The 10876-nt window shown below is 32.9% G+C and overlaps 1 long non-coding RNA gene across 2 annotated transcripts; it reads left to right on the forward strand.

The window, feature by feature from the left end:
• The first annotated feature begins 8666 nt into the window (after positions 1 to 8666).
• Positions 8667 to 10554, forward strand: LOC110799239 (uncharacterized). 2 transcript variants are annotated; one of them, XR_002536347.2, is made up of 3 exons: positions 8719 to 9372; positions 9614 to 9675; positions 10306 to 10554. It is a non-coding gene; the product is annotated as an uncharacterized lncRNA (long non-coding RNA). The 2 variants fall into 2 exon arrangements; XR_008928140.1 differs by having other exon boundaries at positions 8667 to 9675.
• The last annotated feature ends 322 nt before the right edge of the window (positions 10555 to 10876 follow it).

The following is a 10876-nucleotide window of genomic DNA, read 5'->3' on the forward strand; positions in this document are numbered from 1 at the left end:
ATAATATTGAGTTAAAACATATACGGGGTAATTACGTGTAGTAATTGTACAATAATTGCAACTTTATCATTGAAAAAGTACCCGTATAATCACATGTATTTAACAGAATACCTACTCATACATGCTTAAATTAGTCAATGTTCAAAGAATATAAAAATAATAAAAAAATATTTTTGAACATATATAGCGTATCTAATTAAGGATCGGTTGTCACAATCCAAGCTATTTTGTTTATGAACATAGTATCTTCTTATTATGAACATAAAAAAAAAAATCATAATAGAAAGAGCACTATTTTTTACCTTTTCATAATATGTACATAAAACTTTACAAAAATGAACATCGTGTTCTTTCAAAATGAATATGATCAACAATAATATAAATTGATAGTATAACATATAAACTCATTTATATTGTGTATGTTTTTTCACTTGCTTTTTTGGTTGTTGTTGTTGTTTGTTGCGGAATAACTTGAATGTTAAAATTAAATGGTTGAAAATGAACACTCTAGTCTATTGGAAAATAATTTTAAACAAATTTAACAATTTAACAACTAAAATAAAATAAGAACATCATAGATTCAAAAAATGAATATTTTATCGTTTGAAAGTGAACAATTTATTCTTTAATTTGGAAATGAACATTTTTTAAGTCACAAAACTTAATCATAGTATATATTTAATATTTATTATAATAGATATATGAACATCATAATCTCAAAATAAACTTCAAAACTTTTCAAAATTACCATAATGATATACTAATACGAGCATTTATCTTACGTATTAGCAAAATGAATTTTAAGAAGAATACTATTATACACAACAAAAATAAGCATTTTATTATCAGAAAATGAATACGTCCTCCGTTCCGGAAATATCGCACCATAGTTGACCTTTACTCTTTTAGCCATTACTTTGACTCTTAATATCACAAATCGTGTGCAAGTAAAAATTATAAATAAATAATATTTAGAATATATATCGATAAGAATCTAACATGACCCCACATGACTAAAATTTCCTTACGTACGAATCACAAAAAATAGTCAAAGTCGTAGTGTGAATAGTGTAAAAAACAAATGGTGCGATATTTCCGGAACGGAGGAAGTATATTTTCTTTTCAAAAAATAAACAATATTATATTCCAACATTTAATCAACAAGCATATATTCAATCTTCATAATAAACAAATATGAACATTAAAATCTCACGAAATGAACATTAGTATATATCATATAAACTTCGAAAAAATCTAGATCTAAACAAAAATTAAAATTCCAGATATAAATTTCTCAAAATTTGACAAGAAAAATGGAGATGTAAACCAAATTTTTTTAAACTTTAAAATTAACAAAATATTAGTACGTAAAAGTATTCCACTCCCCTTTTATTTTAGCATTTTTTCATCCAAAATCTTGCTCAACTTGATTTCTCTCAAACATCAATCGGAGATGTAAACCATAATTTTTAAAACAACTTTATAATTAACAAAATATTAGTACGCAAAAGTGTTCCACTCCCCTTTTATTTTAGCATTTTTTCATCCAAAATCTTGCTCAAGTTGATTTCTCTCAAACATCAATTGTTTCTTCCTTACTTTTGCTTGAAATCTCAAAAAATTAATGACTTATGTTCATTCTTTTTTTCCAATTTTGATGCATATTTCGACGAATTTTAGTGTTTATGAGTGATTGCGGCAACGAAATAGACGAACAATTAAAGCTTGTTCGAAGTTTAATAGAGATTTTTCGAAGAGAGAAAAAAATCTGGTTTTTTTAAAGAGGTCAACTTTATGGAGAGAGTAATTAAGTGGGGTTTTGAAATGTTTTTTTATTTAATTTTATTTTAAAGCTCTATATATAAGCATTCTTTTTTATTACATGTGCTTGGTACATGTGGGGGGTACACGAATAGATGGCTATACCCTGGTATAGGCATTACACATATCTCTAGTATTCTCTCTTGTCCCATCGCTCTCTTAGCTCAAATGCGAACCCAAATCCCGCTATGGCTGTTACAGTTACGTAAATCACTACTCCTTGAATGAATTTAAGCAATATTGATAAGTAAAAATTAGTGTCTTTAATAATTGCTAATATTGTAACACCCCCGATTTACTAACTAGAAATAAATAAGAATAATATATACTTTATAAAAATTTGCGGAAGCTTACACCTAAATCGGAGGTATCACCGCCACACTTGACTACATTATCAAGTGCTAAGGCTTACAAAACTCAAACTGTTACAATTCGATTACTAGGTGATCTATTTACAACTATACAACTGAAAAGCATTAAACTGTCATAAAAGACTAAATGATAATACTTGAGATCCTTCAACTTGTAACTGCGATCCTTCATGATCAATCGGCTCCAATCAATCTTGACTGCTCACCATAGAGGACAAATTCCAAAAGGATCGTCGCAGGGCCATCATAAGAAAAAGACATGGCCGCAAACACACATAACAAATAAACACACACGTCAGCAAAAAGCTGAGTAATCACCTGAAATAAAAAACATACCAATATAGAATAATAAATGCTCATGTAAACAGTGCAGTACGAAACTACATTTCAAATATAGTCCCAAAAGCGTACTTAGCTCCATAGTCTATAGATACTCTAGATCTTCCTTTCAACTGAACCTCAATATATTGATATAATCTTTTTCCTCTACTAAACTTATTTAAACCAATAGGTGCCATGTTTTCTCTTTGTTCTATACCTAGCCTTGGACATGGGTAATTTGAATAAATAAACCAACAAGTATAAAAACTTGAAACTCTCAATAGCTACTAGAAAGACTCTCTGAGTCAAGGCCACTTTTGGACCAAATCCTACTTTTGGGGATATTAAGAAAAATAAAGATTGTATCTTGCTCCTCTACTAATGGTTATCATCTCCTCACCAACATGCCAAGGACTAAGGTCTATAACGCTGAGCCTCAAACCAAAAATATAATAATCATTCTCAATCTTGATCTCGTAATACGGTCAATATAATCGATACCCACTATGAGTGAATAAATCTATACTTTCCAATACTAGCACGAGATCCCAAAATACTATATTACGATATAATTTAGCTCTGCCTAAAATAACCAAACTCATTCGTACAACTAATACCAATCATTAACTTATAATTTGCATGCCAAAATATTACTTGATCGCCTTGATCATGCGGAGTACATAAACTTAATTCTTTGATGGAAAATAATAGTACTCATCCATACTACGTACGCTGGATCATCAATAATCCTATATCTAAACTAATAATTAGCATAATTAACACAACATTATGGCGTATACTAATAATATAAAGTCAATCACACAAATAATTGGTAATAATAATAACATATGTATAGGCGTGCGTGATTACCTTCCGAAATGATAATACCAATATAATACGTAACAATTTCACAATACATCATTCCACCCACAACACACGATAACTAGCGGAACTCATCAGATACGAATTACGGTAGTAGGTTCCAAATTTTGATAAGCAACAATGAAGTATGATAATTAACAGTAGAAAACTAAATGGGTTTGATAAAGAAGAATAGAAGATGGAGTCCTATATGAAAATCATATACGGTGATGTAGGGGGAAAATATCAAAACTTGATTTGCTCTCAAAGTCTCTACGCAAAACAATAGAGAAGAGAGGCGGAAGAAACAAACATAAAACAAGATGGAAAAATAATTAGGGTTAATGGGTTATATATAGGTGCTCGTAATAAGAGTCCTACTAATTTTAAAATAGCGTTTTTAAACTTCTGAAAATATTAAAAGAGACTAGCTAAAAACGGATATAATTATAGTTTGACTATAAAATATATTTTACAAAATTATAAAATATTGGGGTATTACAATCTATCTCCCTTAAAAGAAGTTTCGTCCCGAAACTTAAAATTAGAAAGATATAGATTATTAAATATACCCTCTTTAAAAGAAGTTTTTCCCGGAACTTAAGTTAGAAAAACTTTGTGACTTTAATTTCAAACGCTAATTAAAGAATTTTTTTTTTTAAAAAAAAACGAAAATATATACCAAACTTTACTACATAAAATATTCGGGATATTACAAATATTGAGTAAAATATTCTATTAAGGCTATGTTCTTTTCGACTTATTTTGACTTATTTCAGATAAAATAAGTTCTTATGATAAAATAATATTATTGAGGGGGGAATATAATTACTATGCTATCCTCAATATCTTATAATATAAAGTCAGAAAAAATAAAAAATTTCAGACATTATCACACACAAATAAGTTTTTTTCAGATTTTTTTTCCAGATAAAATAAGTTCATTTAAGTTAAGATAAGTTCGGACAAATAAGTCGGATAGAATGTAGCCAAAGTCTTTGTCCAATGTTTTTTTTTTGGCTAACGAGGTTACAAAAGAGGTTTCAATTTACTTAAATATAACACCAGATGTTATGTATTGATCTCCTCTTATGCCCAGAAATTCATTTTCTTTCAATCATTTCTTTTTCTATCTTTAGTGGGGGATTGTTGGAAGTAAAGCTTGAAAAAAGAAGCTTTTCAGATGCTCATCGGGCGGATGGCGCCCGATCGGGCACGCGTACAATGTGAAAATGGGCGAGTAATTTTCCCGACAGGGCGCTCGTCGCTCGATCGGGTGAATGACTCGTAATATTTCACTTGTGGGAGCCCGATCGGGCGAATGAAAGTTCTTTTGGTTTGATAGACGCATGTCCAACCGGGCGGTTGTCGTCCGATCGGTGGTGGGTGCCCGATCAAGCGGACCATCGGGCGGATACCAAAAGACGTTTTTTGGACGATGGTTTTGCTTCCTTGGGATCCCTTTTGTGGCAGCCTTATTAAGTAGGTTTTAAGGGCTGTTAACCTTTCTGATTATGGTGAGTTAAGTGTGTTTAAGTCCCTATTGATTAAGGGGGTTTTAACTCTTCATTATCATAGGTTAATTGTCATGATTAAGATCATTGGATTCTTGAGTCCATTGGTTTTCTTGGACTGTTCGATCTCCTCCACTAATCCTATAAATACATGATTCATTTCTGGTGTTGTCTACAGAAAATTAATCTCTTATCTTCTCCTGTTTTTCCTCTCTTTTGGGCATAATTTCTAGTAACTCTATCTCACACCCAAGAGTGTCATTGTGTGTTGAGAGTTGTGTAAACCTTAGATAACGGGTCAGTGAATACAATTGTGCACCCCGGTTGTACCGAATCTCGTTTTCAAGGCAGTGGTTTGGTTATCACGACACAATAATTCTGTAAGTCCTACTTTCTTGTTCTTAAAAGTTAAAATAAAACAACTTGGTCTATTGTTAAGATGAGAGTTTGTGTATCATGTCACATGTTAAAATCTTCATCCTCATTTGTAATTTGTATTGCTCTTATAACTCGTATTTAAAAAGAAGAAAAATGGTTGTAACATGTGAAGGAGAGAGTGGACTAGTCTACTAAAAAGTAAAGATATTTGAAGTCGTTGAATAGTTAGATACCAATATGGGTGGGGATGGGGAAGAAGAGAAGACAAGTGCCAACAATAAGCTGCATGTGGACACTTGTATGGACGGCCCGGACCCATTAAGGCCTGGGCCCACCCATATCCAGCTCCCAATGTTGGACTATTTCTTTCTTTCCATCTGGGATTCCAGGGACCGTTGGTCTACTTCACTTAACTTTACCCCTTTTAATTAAATTAAAATTTAAACCTCTCTAACTGCTTTACGTTTCTAAACTCTGCTTATGCAATGTTGCACTGTTTGACGAGTGTGCGTTCCGTGTGCAACTTCGGTATCAGACGAGTTGTCTTGTCTATGGAATTACGGAATCAGGAATCTTTTATAGGACCAAAGCCCCCCCTTTAAATGTTACTCGTACATGCTTGTTTGGTTGATTAGTAAATACACAAAATGATTAGAAGTAAACTCGATAAAATTAAAATTGTTTGACCTTGTAATCGAAATTAGATGATCCGAGACTTTCTCTATCCGAATTTAAATTGTTTGAAATTGATTAATTACTTAATGTCTCATTACAATGAGTTGGAAAATAACGTTACCCAATTTAACCCAAGCCCACAATTCCACAAATCATATATCACCCAATTGTAGCTAAATTAAAAATATACTTTGTTAATTTTTTAAGAAATCGTTAAGCCGTAATATTATTATAAATCAAGTTCCCCAAATTTAAAATGCTATGGAAAATAGTTCATTCAAACTAATCCGTAACTACTCTAATATTTCGTATGTTTTTTTTTGAAAAATATATTAGGAGTTCCTACGTTAGAGGGTTACTCCTAAGTACATAATCACTAATGAGAATAGGAAGTAAATGTGGACTATTACTCCGAAAAACTCCCAAGTACGTAATCGCTACTGAAAATTGGAGTACATACTATTTCTAATTACGCAACCGACATTTGCAACTCAATATGACGCTCTGTTTACTTGTGTATCATAGTATTTCGTATTTGTTAATCTGTTAATCATGCCATAAGCACATACGAAGTACGAAAGTAATTAGTTTACCGGAAAAAACATAAAAAAAAAAAAAAAAAAAATAAAAAATAAAAAAAAGGAAAAAAAAAGGAGGAAAGGAATTGGCGTGTTCCGGAACTACGACAGCTATAAATTCTGGCAACCTCCAACCTGACCTTCTCTTTCTCTATAAAACGAACCCCACCCACCTTTTCTTTCTTTCTAATTTGAATTTACGAGTCAGCGAATACTCAAAAATCATAAATCAATCAAAGGAAGGAGAAATGGCAGCAGCCTCAGATCACGGGATGTTCCACTGTGTATTCGACGGTTGTATCTCCGGCAACTCAGAGATCCAACGCCGCCCATACCATCGGAATTGCAGCTGTGCTCTTCATCGATCTCGAGGTTCTTGTTCCCACACCTCACTCCCTCGTTCATCTAACGTTACCTATCCAATTCGACGCTCATGGAGCGAAGGAACCTTAGCTCTCTCAGCTTCTTCTTCTTACAATAATCTTACCAATCTTTCTCTCTCCTCCTCATCGTCCCCTGCTTCGTCGTCGTCGTCGTCGTCGTCAAATTAAGAAAGTTTGATCGGGGAATTAAACACTAGTTTCTGTTGCACTGTAAATCTGGACCTCCTTAAACTAAACTATGGTAGTTAGGTTTTTAATTGATTAGTAACTATGGTTTTCTTCAGGTTTTTCTTCAAGGAGGTCCAATCTTATGAACCTACTGCATGCCTGGATTACCGCCGGTATCTTGTTGTACTTTTATTTTATTCATTCATTGTAGTTGTAAATACAAGTTATTAAGTATAACTAAAGATGTCTCTGTTTTATGTTCTAGTAAGTTGCCTTGCCAGGAATTTTCCATTAAGGGTTCGGATTTTTATTTTTTAAAATATTAGTCAGTTAATTGATCAAAATTTTCAAGAAAAAAGTAAATAAAAATGAAGCCCCCTAAACTATTGAGATATTTTTGTTAAAAAAAAGAAAAATTATAAAAAAAGTACTTCATTGTCTTTTAATACTTGTAATATTTGGACTTTTGTCACTATTCATATAATCTACTTTGACTATTCGTAGTACAAAAGGTCTTGCGCGCACAAGTGTACAATAAATTTATTGTACACCAAGATAACTTTTACCCCTTTTTTGTAACTTTAACCTAGTTTTGATTAACTTTTATATTAGTAAAAAAAAGTTAATAGATAAACATTTCAAAGGGCTAAAAGATTAATTTTATACATTATTAGTGATTTTGAAGAAATAAGTTTTACTAAAATGAAAAAATTTATCACTAAAAAATAGATGACTTTTACATGTATAAGCTTAACTTTTAAGCATTTTGAGTTAACTTTTACTTCGGTGTACAATATTTATTGTAAAACCTTTATAAATAAGAATTTGTGTTCGCAGTATTTTTTATATAAGATAAAACATAGTCACGTGGGATCTTGTTAGATTATTACAAACGTTGTGAGTATTAAAAGACGGAGGACATAGAAAACAAAGAATAAGGGAAAGCAAGGGGTATTGGCTAGAATCGATCCCGCGTCTACTAGGTATAAGTGAAGGGGTGGACCACTGCGCCATCTCTGCTCATCATCATTAACTCTGCACGCAATTGTATTGTAATACCCTGAATTTTTAATACTTGATTAATTATGCCTAATTATTTTTATTTAGCTTAAAACGTTTTAAATCCTAAATTCGAACTTTATTTTAATTAACAAAGTTTAATTCCGCTTAAATTTTAATATTGTTACGCGATTTATATTTTTTTTTTCCAGATTTTATAATTTAATTTCAGATTTACGAGCTCAAGTTACTTTTTAAATCTTAATTATTTCATAATTTCGGATTTCTGATAATTTCGAAACGTTCTTATTTTATTCGAAAACTAAATTTATTTTTCGTTAAACGATATTTTATAAAGAATTATTTCAAAAACTTGATTTTTAATTAAACATTTCTATTCCAATTAATTCTCTAAGGTAACACCAATTTTCTGAATTTTTGCCTAAGTAATTGAAATTACGAAAATGCCCCTACAAAGCCAAAATTCCTTTTTTCTTTTCACTTTGCTCTCCACGTACAAAGCAGGAATGGAAGAAAATTCTTCATTCCTCTCCTTCCCTCAATTCAGTCTTGATTCATACCTTGGTCCCCAAGAATTTGAGCTTCTTCTTCACTCTACTGAACACTATAAAAAGTCTGCTCCAATTATTCACACAAATCAGCCACAAATTTCGTATTGAATTTCAATTTCAATTTCGCCAAAAACCACCACCACCACCACCGGCAGTAACTGCCGCCACCAGAAACCACCATCAAACACCACCCCATATTCACTCGACCACCGCAATCACCACCGCACATCCATCATACCTCCCTGCTCCCTCCCCCCCTCCGTCGTGAACTCCCCTGCCCCTCCCCTGCCTTGCTCCTTCGCATCTACCGCACCACCCACGCCACACAACGACCACACTCCGGCCACCGCATCACCTTATAAACCTACCTCCACCTCAAAATCCCCGGCGATAGGCTGCTGCGCTGCCCCAGGTTCGACCAGAAATACCCCTCCCGTGCTTTTTCCTCTGTTTCGTTCGACCACCCCCTTCCTTTTTCCTTGCAGTTCCGCCGCCGCAAAACCACATCACTGCCGCCTCCTCTCCGGCCTGGTTCCGCGCCTTTGCGCTGCCCAGACCTCCGGTCACCATCACCCCTCTCCTTCCCTTCCCTTCCCTTCCCCTGTTCCTTCGTGCCTCCTTTGTCGTGCTTCCTTTTTCCCAGGAAACAAGTTCCATTTGGAACTTTGTTTGTTTTTGTTTTCTTTAATCCTTAAGTAGAGGCCCAAATTCCCTTGGCCCAAATTCCCAAAGTGAGTTTGTTATCTTGCCCATTTATTTATCAATCTAAATGTTTTATGAAAATGAATAGTTACTTAAACATTTTAAAAAAATAATTATAATAATGATTTAATATATAATTTGACAAATTCTTGGAAATAAACAATATTTCATTAATTTCGAAATTATAAAATATATATTCATTATGTTAAAGTTGTTGATTTTAAATTATTTATCATTTAGTATTAATTTAACAATTTAATATTGTGAAAGAAATCAAACTCGGAGCTCGGGAAGAACGGTCCATCGAACAGGAAGTATAAACTACGGTTGAGGTAACATCTATTGCTAACACCCACAGTCCCCTTATGAATTGTGTTTTATGAATTTATGAAATATGTTTATAATGATATGTTTTAATGGATTGTGGGATATGAAATGTGTTTATAAAATATGTTTTATGATGATTATATTCAAGCATGTTTATGTATGATTTTATAAGAATGATGTTTATGAGTTAAAAATAAGATACGAAACATGGTAAATAAAAGTGTAACCGGTTCTGGCAGTTAGTGGGGTTACTATTTCTAGGTCGTGCACGTACCGCCGTACCGCGGGACACCCAACAAGGGAGAGTGCTCCTTGAGGGTTACCGCAAGCTAAAAAAGAAACTAATTAGGTACGGGCGTATGTCCAACAAGGGAGAGTGCTCCTTGAGGACTATCGCAAGGTGGGAGACGTCCCGCAAGGCTAACTTGTCAGTTACCAAGTAAAATGAAGGTTTTATGAAAGATAATGGGAACTACTAAAGTTTCAAGTTATAAATGATGTTTTATTATAATACATTTATGAAAGTGATTTACTATATATTCTATTCTCCCTGTTTGCAAAGTAAATAAAATGAATTTACGTTGTTAGGGTAGTATGTTACTGGGTCTCGGCTCACGATGTTGCTTTTGTTTTAGGTACAAAGAAGATCATGGGATGCCTTAGGGTGAGGATGCAACCATCACATTCACGATCGACGTTTAGTAAAGATAATTATGTGTCACTAGTAATAATGGATAAATTAATTAAACTCTAAGTTTAATTTCAAGTATTGAGTTAGATTTTAATTTTAATGTTTAATCAATGTTAGGAATATTTGTTAAGGTTTATTTAGATTTCATTGTAAATATTAAAGAGTTAATCGAAGTTAAGTCTATTTACTGTTACTCAACAGTAGTCAGTAAATTTAAAAAGGGTATGTCGCCTTGTGTTTCCCACGAGGGAGATACGCATGTGACGCTCCGACTAAATTAGGGTTTCCGCTGCTAAATAAAGATAATTAACCTAATTAATGGTGTTTAGAAATCGGGGTGTTACATGTATATATTTATTATTTTTTCTAGATTCATGAAGTCCAGTAGGGGTTCAGTTGAACCCATTGAACCCCTACTGGCACCGCCCCTGATTCTGGTTGAAATGTTAGCTTTACTTCTATTAATCATTCTTTTTCCTCGGAAGTTCATAATTAAACTCAATTTATTAAAAATT

This window comes from Spinacia oleracea, chromosome 2 (assembly GCF_020520425.1).
Source record: "Spinacia oleracea cultivar Varoflay chromosome 2, BTI_SOV_V1, whole genome shotgun sequence".
Lineage (NCBI taxonomy): Eukaryota > Viridiplantae > Streptophyta > Magnoliopsida > Caryophyllales > Amaranthaceae > Spinacia > Spinacia oleracea.